At 47.4% G+C, this 8,289-nt stretch overlaps 1 long non-coding RNA gene across 1 annotated transcript; it reads right to left on the reverse strand.

Moving 5' to 3' along the window:
- Positions 1 to 1,713: 1,713 nt before the first annotated feature.
- Positions 1,714 to 8,274, reverse strand: LOC110358502 (uncharacterized). Its single transcript, XR_010470499.1, has 2 exons — positions 7,997 to 8,274; positions 1,714 to 6,928 (listed from the first exon to the last, which is right to left on the reverse strand). It is a non-coding gene; the product is annotated as an uncharacterized LOC110358502 (long non-coding RNA).
- Between the last annotated feature and the right edge of the window lie 15 nt (positions 8,275 to 8,289).

The following is an 8,289-nucleotide window of genomic DNA, read 5'->3' on the forward strand; positions in this document are numbered from 1 at the left end:
AGGTTTAATTGTTTGCTTTCCGATTCTCTCCCTAGATTCATCCTAGTCAGCTCTGTGCTCCACAAGTTCAAATGCTGAGCTACGTTTAGCATATTTCTATACAGAATATTTTTAACCTCCTAGTAGCTACAGCCAATAACCATTAGTTTCTCCTCTCTACCCTTATTAGAGGAAACACTTGTGGAAGATATGTCACCTTCTGGACCTCAGAGGCACACATATTTCCAAGCAGGCACAAGCAAAATATGTTTTTTTCCATTTCTTGCAAGCAGAAATGAAGTTAATTTGTTTGAAAACTCCTGTTAGAGGAAATGTCATTCAACAATTCTGTTGAAGCTATCAAAAGCAAAACCAAATGAATTTGAAAACTTAGCACAGGTCATAGATGCCTAGTAACTGTTCTTCTAGGTAATAAGGACTAAAATAATAGTATAACTTCAATTCTGGTTTTAGGCTGAATTACACTCTCCTCCAGTTCCATGAGGGAAGTATCTTGGGTCGTATTTGTGTTACCCCCTACCTTTTCCCACAGAAAAATGTTTAAAACCTTAAACCCAAAGCACAGACGGCAGTTAAAGCCAGTTCAAGGGCTGTTGCTTTTGCTGTACCCTGGTGACCAGGCAAAAACCAAGAGGTTTTGCTGTGGTTTCTGGTGGCTGGGCAGGGAAGAGGATCTTGGTTGCCGGTCCCAGCATGACAGACCTTTCCTACCACCCCAGATATGACCCATTACCGAACTGAAACAAAGAGGAAAATGCAAAACGCTTTGCCTGCCCTCTCAGAATGAACCTTGTTGGTAATTTGTGTCGAGGTTGATATTTTTATTTAAATAAAAAACCAGGCTCAAAACCTTTATTTTGGATAGAAGCAAATGTTTTCACTGATATGAGCTTTTTTGGAGGGAAGGAGTTTTGCTTAGCTGAAACACTTTGATGCATGTACTGTTCCCCAAGACTGTGATCACTACAGACAGGTTGGCGGTGTGTGGAGGTGGGCACTTCATAGGGTGTTGTTGCATTAGGGGTATTTGGGGGAATAGCCAGAGAAAAGCCCTAAAGCCAGCTGAACACTGCTGAGTTTTCCTCTCCCAGCACTCTCAGGCCTCCAATAATCTGTCGCTGTTGGATTTAGCTGTGACATCATGAAATGCTACTCTTGTTACCTTTCTGTAAGGGCAATGGAAGCTTATAGGACCATGCTGGCCATGGAGCTGGAGGGTATTAACTCTGCCACCCTTAGTGTCCATGCAAGTGCATGGCATCTGCATCAAAAAGAGATACTGATAAACTTGACAGAACCTGACATAAAGCACAGGGACCATCTGCCTTAACCTTGTTAACTTCATTATAGGAACTATGGTAGATGCAGAGTTAGTGCTGACAGTGTTTGTTTGGGACAAACAGCTTCCAAGCTCTGAGAACAGAAAGCTCTGCATTAAGTGTCCAAATATTAATCTGGGTTTGGGGACAGGATCTGCTTAAGGACAGCTTGGTTAAGCTGCAGCTGTGACTTGAAGGGCTGAGCAATTCTTGTTACTAAGCTCAGAGCTGATCCATTAGAAAGGTTTATTGCTTCAAGGGGTATTTTCATGGAGGTCCGTGGAACTGGCTCTTCATGCTTTGGTCATTGTGAATGAGGACGAATTTCAGCTGAATCAGTAGCCTTAGACCATTTTAGGATCTGGATAAATGAGGAGAGGCACAGAAACAAGGCTTCTTTGTAAGAACAGATTCATATTCAGTCAAATCAGTGAATGATTCACTGATTCACCAGAAAAATCAGCTTACACCAATATCACAACAATCAAAATACGCTGCTGCAAGGCTGAAGCAAAGCAAACAATACATGTGAATTTATAGTAAAACTTTTTTTTTTGCATTATTTCACAGGTGATTATTACAGTTGTGTGTGGCAAAACTTATGTCTGTCATCAGTAAATGCTAAATGCATTATTCAGATACCAGCTTGTCTACTAACGGATGTTAGCAGCAAATCCCTGCAGTTTTCCTGTAATACTGTTACATAGTATTATGTTCAGAGTGTATTGAAAATGCCTAGGTCTTTTTTATTTTTTCCCTCTTCTTGGAAACAGTAGTCACCGTACTGCCTGCCATCACATTGGTCTACTAGGAGGACTGGTTACTTCAGAAAAAGTCTGCTAACTCTATCCTTATTATAAATACTGAAAACAAACAAACAAGCAAAAACAACGAACAAAACAAAACACACCCTAAAAAGCCCAGTAACGCTGGTCTTACTCCCATCTACTTTGCTACAACTGTGTTACATCTTCAAATACTAAAGCTATTGCACCCATCAAGTACAATAAGTTAAGAAATTGTGTATGTAAAGTGTATCTATGCAAAAAAATGTAAGAAATTATTACAGCATGAAAAATCCGTATGTATATCAGTCTACACTACTTCTTACTCATATTCATCTAACTGGAATTAAAATCAAGCCATTTGACTCCTTAAAATTCAGTCATCTGTGGCCTTTTAAAATTAATCAATAACAGCAATGGAACAATACATTATAGCCACCTAGTTATAAGCATCTTCTGGGACAATCGGCTTACAATTTTTTAAATTGTTTGAAAAGACTGATGTCCTTTAATATTTAATTAAAAATTCAACATGGGCAGCAATAACGGCTGTACAGATCTGCCTTTTCCTAAAGTAATCGAAAAGCGTGAATTATTTGCACAGCTTCTTTGGTCCTGGAGGCTGAGGCGAAATGTATAAACACTGCCAGTGATTACACGGACGAAATGGAAATTGAGGTATTCACACAGAGAACGTTTATATTTATACTTTTAGCATAGAGGGCTGTGTCCGCGAAGCCATTAGCACTGCGGGGTGGGGTGGGGGGGAGAAGGAAAGGAAAGGAAAGGAAAGGAAAGGAAAGGAAAGGAAAGGAAAGGAAAGGAAAGGAAAGGAAAGGAAAGGAAAGGAAAGGAAAGGAAAGGAAAGGAAAGGAAAGGAAAGGAAAGGAAAGGAAAGGAAAGGAAAGGAAAGGAAAGGAAAGGAAAGGAAAGGAAAGGAAAGGAAAGGAAAGGAAAGGAAAGGAAAGGAAAGGAAAAAAGAGAAAAGGGAAAGGAGATGAGAAGAAAAGCAGAGAAAAGCAAAGGGGAGAAAAAATAATTAAAAAAAGGAAGGCGTTGCCTCCTCGGAGGTGAATTAGCATCATCTCTTATCTGTGGCCGGTGGGGATGGGACCCGCCCGGCCGGGACCTGACTCCGCGGTGCCTCCGAGACTTCGGGAAATCAAATGAAGGGAAAAAGCGGCTACTGCAGCGGGAAGGGGGCAAGGGAAAAGGAAGCTACACGCATTTTGCCTGTCGGTGGGGCCCCACACGTCTCATCCCACCTCGGTCTCTATCCCACCTCCTGTGGTATGTCTGCGCATACCTTCCGAGGCAGGAGCCATCCACCTACTTTTTATAGCAGCGAGGTTATTAATAGGCTATCTAATTACTCGGAGCTGTTAACTCTGATGTCTCTAATTCTGTGATGTGGTTGTTTTGATTTGTTTTTCCAATCCCGTAGAACTTGCATTTACAGAACAGGTCAGACTCGCTCTGAAAGATGCTATTTTAACGTTTTAAAATCAACTTTCACTCCAAGCAAGAAAAAAGTCCCTTCATTTTTTCATTTCTCACGAAAGCAGCAGGTGAAAACAATAGTTCGGATGAATGGAAACATTTTGCGTAGCTAAGATTGCGAATACTTTTTGTTTTTTAATTTGGCACTTGGTCTCAGACTTTTCGGTAAGGCTGGTAAATGGCAATAAAACGGTTCCAAAAGGGAAGGCGAGGGGTTGCCACGATGCCAACAGACACGGGGCAGCTCCACCGGAGCTCGACATGGACACGCGTGAAACGAAGTTACTCCTCCAAAATGCCTGCGGGAGGACGAGTTCATTTTATCCCGTGGAAGGCATTTCGCTGGAAGGTTTTGACCAGTTCTGATCGTTTATTTTTGTTTCCTGGGCAGAGAAATAAGAAGGCAACGGTGCGCTGGGAGGTCTTGTCCATCAGGTTTCGATGAAGAAAACGGTATTTTCTTAGCGGTGTGAGGTAGTGGCGACAAACCGGCCCAGGGAACACTTGGTGATGGAGGATTTTACCTTTGTTTGGGGTTTTTTGGGGCTGTGTTTGTTTGGGGTTTTTTTTAACTGAAAAAAATTATTAAGTTTGTTCAACCTCTGCTCTAGGGATGGGGGTGGAGGCAGGGTAGCTAATGCAGACCGGATTTGGTATTGCCTAACACCGGTGATAAGGGACGAGGGGAGGATGAGGAGAAGCTCCGCTGTGAAGCGGTGGGGAGGTGAAGCGCGGCTCCGCCGGGCCCTGCGTCCCTCTGTTTCAAGTCTCCCACAACGAGCTCTTCCAGCAAGAACCCTGAGAAACTTTCTCCTGGGCTTTCCGCGTCCGATCCAGCAGAAAGAGTCCCCTGAAAGCCTTCCCCGGCACTCAGGCAGGAGCAGGCAGGGATCCTGGGGGGTCCCGCATGTCCCCAGGCGCTTATGGCTTTCACCCGCCCCTCGGCCCTGTCCCCCTCGCCGAGGTGGCGGCACCCAGGGACGGGGGGAACTTTTCTTCTGCCTTTACCCTGCGATTAAAAGTAACATATAATATAATTCGTCGCCGCAAATAATACGTGAAACACGGCCCCACCGCTTCGTAGCAAAGGCATTGAGGTACCCGTAGATAAAAGCATAAAAATTAGGCCATTTTAGCTACCGGCCCTTAAAAACCCTCAAAAACGCAAAGAAGCAATAAAACCAAACCTCAGCTCGTCATTTGCAAAGTATGTGTTGGAAAGAGACTAAGTGTGTATGCGCCTGTTGAACAGAAGTAGCTAAATTGTAAGCGTGTTTTTTAGGGTGCTGCGTGGGTCCCGGCCGCCTGCCGGTCACCCCAAGAGCAGGGGGCATCGTCCTTTCCCTGTCCGCCCCGCCGGGGCTCACCGTGTGGGTACCGCGGAGCGCCGGCTCCGGGAGTCAGGTTACGCGGCAACAGGAGCCTCTCCTCCGCGCGTTTTGTTGATTTTAATCTTCTTTTTTTTGAGGTTGAAATCATTAACCAGGCGAACCTCGGAGATTGGAGGCAGGGAAAATAAAAGGGAGCTGTGGATCATTATTAAAAAACGAAAGCAAACAAACAAAAAACCACGAAAGAAAACAAAAAAGAACACTGATCAACCAAACAAATACAAACACACTCAGCTACCTATTGCATAAAAGTGTTACGACTTTCTGCTGCCTACTGCTTGTTTGAGCGTCAGGTGTTGAAGGACACGGTGGAAATCACCCAAAAGCACGGTGGCAGCAGGTCGCCAGTAATGGGGAGGCCGCTTACTGCAGGAGGGAATAACCCCTTGCCCTGCTCCCCGCTGTCGGCCACGGCTTCAGCCCTCGGGGACAGCCGAGCTGCTGGGTGGGAGTGGGGAAGTTTCCCCGGAGCCGGGGCAGGGTGTCCTGACCAGGAGAGGGCAGCCGGGGGGGCTTGGACCCTGTTGTCTCCAGCTAGCAAGAAAGGCTGGAGCTCAAGCTCGGCCTCTAAGCACTCAGTAGCTCTTAGCTACGAGTTTTGAGGCAAGAAAAAAATCACCCCTCCTCACTCTTGTGAATTGAGGGCTCCCATCCCCTCCACGGGACACATCTGATCTCTCGCAAAGGGCACCTTCACTATGCCTCACTCCTCGCTCTGCTGTATACAGAAACATGCTGCTTTTTTGGGTCGAGTTTAAAGAACCGCTGCCCCATCTCCCGAGACTGTCCCGCCCGGCCCGAGAGGGAGGTGAGGGGCGGTGGCAAAGGCCCCTCTCCCCCGACTGCTGCTGAAATCCCTCTTTCTCCGGCTGATGCAGATTTCCTTGCCGGCTTGGGCAGCGGTGCCTGCGGCGGGGACTTGAGCCCCGAGCGGCGGGCAATCGCGGAGCCGGCCGGCAGCTCCCCGCTGGGCTGGGTGCTCCTGAGCGCTGCCCATGTCCCCGGCGATAAATCCGCTTCAATGTCACAGCCGCTGGGGAATGGTAACACTCCGTATCGCGGGGTGGCCTTGATAAAAGTATATTTTAAGTAGCGCGGATAAGCGAACGGGAGAAGAGAGTGGGGGGGAAGCTGCCGGCACGTCGCCTCTAATAACCGCTGCGCTTATCAGCCTGGCCTAAGCTCCCCAGCAGTTTCTAAAGTACATTAAGTTACATAAACACGGCTCGGAAAAGAATACACTCCATCCTGCGATAGTCACCAAAGTGACCCCTCGTACCGCCTCGCACCGAAGGCCGCTTCGCCTCCACCGCCCCAGGGGCACCGGGGCCGGCCCGGCAGGCGATGCTCGTGGCTGCCTGGGCCGAGGGGTCGGTGGGGATGCGGACGGACCGGAGCATTCCCTTCCTCCCTAATGCACCGCTTGCAACGGGTCATATTTACAAAAACCCGGGAGTGGGGAAAGGAGCAACAACACTGCTCCTGCACACGGCTTTTCCCCCAACCCTTTTTTTTTTAAGGTTGAAGTGCCCATGAGGGAGTTTGCCTTAATTGGATACAAACCTTTTTTTCTTTTTTTTTTCTTTACTTTTTTTTTTTTTTTTCTTTCTCTCTCTCTCTCTCCAATCTGTCTCCTTCCCCCCTTGGCCACAACGAACAGGAGCGATGATTATCTCGCCGGCACCACCTCTCCAGCGGTGCCTTTCCACACCGAGCATCTCCCCGCCCGGCTTTCCTCTAGAAAAATGCCTCTGCTCTCTCCTCACAGATGCTCTCCCTGTTCCCTACCCCAGCCCCAGGGCAGGAGATACCCGAAAGGCTCCCGAAGCCCCGGGGTGAAAGTTACGTCAGAAGAGTGGGATTTGGGAAGGGAGTGACGTCATGAAGAGTTAGGAACCGAAGGCTATGTGATTTGAGCAGCTCGGGCGCAAACCTGAAACGAAAAGGAGTGAAGACGAAAGGGGTGATTTGGAATGGTTTCCGATGCCGATCCCAGTTAAAGTCAGGTTTTCTTATCGGGTCTATGTGAGGAAATAAAATGAAGCTTTTGCCCGGCTATAACGTAAACAGGCTAATCAGAGGAGAAAAAAACCCGTGGCGCCTGAAGTGTAAAACACAGGTCACTTTGGAGCCAGGGAAAAGGGCGCCTGCCAGGCCAGCGCGGCCAGTCTTCCTCCCAGCCATCCTCACCTCTCGGGCAGGCACCCCCATGCCCGGGCAGAGGTCCTGTCACCCATACTGGGGACAAGTGGGCACCGACATCCCCCTCACAGGGAGCAAATCCCGTCGGCTGAAAAATACCCACGGCATGTCTCGCATTATAACCACCCTTATACGTGTTTGAAATGGCCTCTGTTTTAACTCGAGAAGGGGCATCCAAAAGACATAAACGAAATGCGGGGTTTAAAGCCGATAACTTGGCTATTTTCAGCACAGAAATTTGCAGTGGCAGCGCCCAAGCTGAGAAGCAGTGTCGTGGGCATCGACACCCGTGGCTTCCCCTGCTCTTGTCGCGCTTTTGTTGGAAAAAAATAAAAGGTGGGGGTGGAAATGTTTTCCGTTGCAAGTTCGTGTCGGAAGGCATGTCGAGCGTTTATAAACAACGAATCACTGCCCTCACTTGCAAAAGCTTACTTTCTATTTAATATTACAGCCACTAAAATACATCTAAAAGTAAAAAGAAGAAAATAAAAAGCACTTCAAACTGGCAGGGTGACTAAAAGAACAATATTGTTTAGAGAGAACTGGCAAGAAAGGAGTATCATTTTTAATATTATAATTTAATAGAGAAACGGTTTCTCCTGAAAGTGATTATTTTGCGATCAAACCCCTGCCGCGCTATAACCACTAAAATTAACGAGCACAATAAAACGTGGACGTCGCAACCTGTTCACCCATGCCGGCAGAGCGGATGGCTACAGCCAGAGTTTTACCGTACCCCCAGCACTGCAAATTCTTCACCTCCCGTTCACGGAAAGACCGAAAGAAAAGCCGTGCCTACCCCAGGAGCGACAGCACCGCGCATCAGCAGGTTTGGGCTCGGTTTCTGTCGGGAGGACTCGTGTCTGCCGGCTGCCGAGAGCCGGGCTCTGCTCTAGTCCAGCCCTTTGCCGCAGATGACTCTTTCTGTACAAACTGATGATGACAGATATCCAGCTGATAACCTCTGGTGAACGAAGTTATTTTAATTTCCAGTCACTTTCCTGCTAAGTACCATATCAGTTTGTACACAGCTGAGATAAGAGGGTTGGGAGGGGTGGGGGCGAAGACAAGAATAAGAAAGAAACAGGGGGA

This window comes from Columba livia, chromosome 2, assembly GCF_036013475.1.
Source record: "Columba livia isolate bColLiv1 breed racing homer chromosome 2, bColLiv1.pat.W.v2, whole genome shotgun sequence".
Classification (NCBI taxonomy): Eukaryota; Metazoa; Chordata; class Aves; order Columbiformes; family Columbidae; genus Columba; species Columba livia.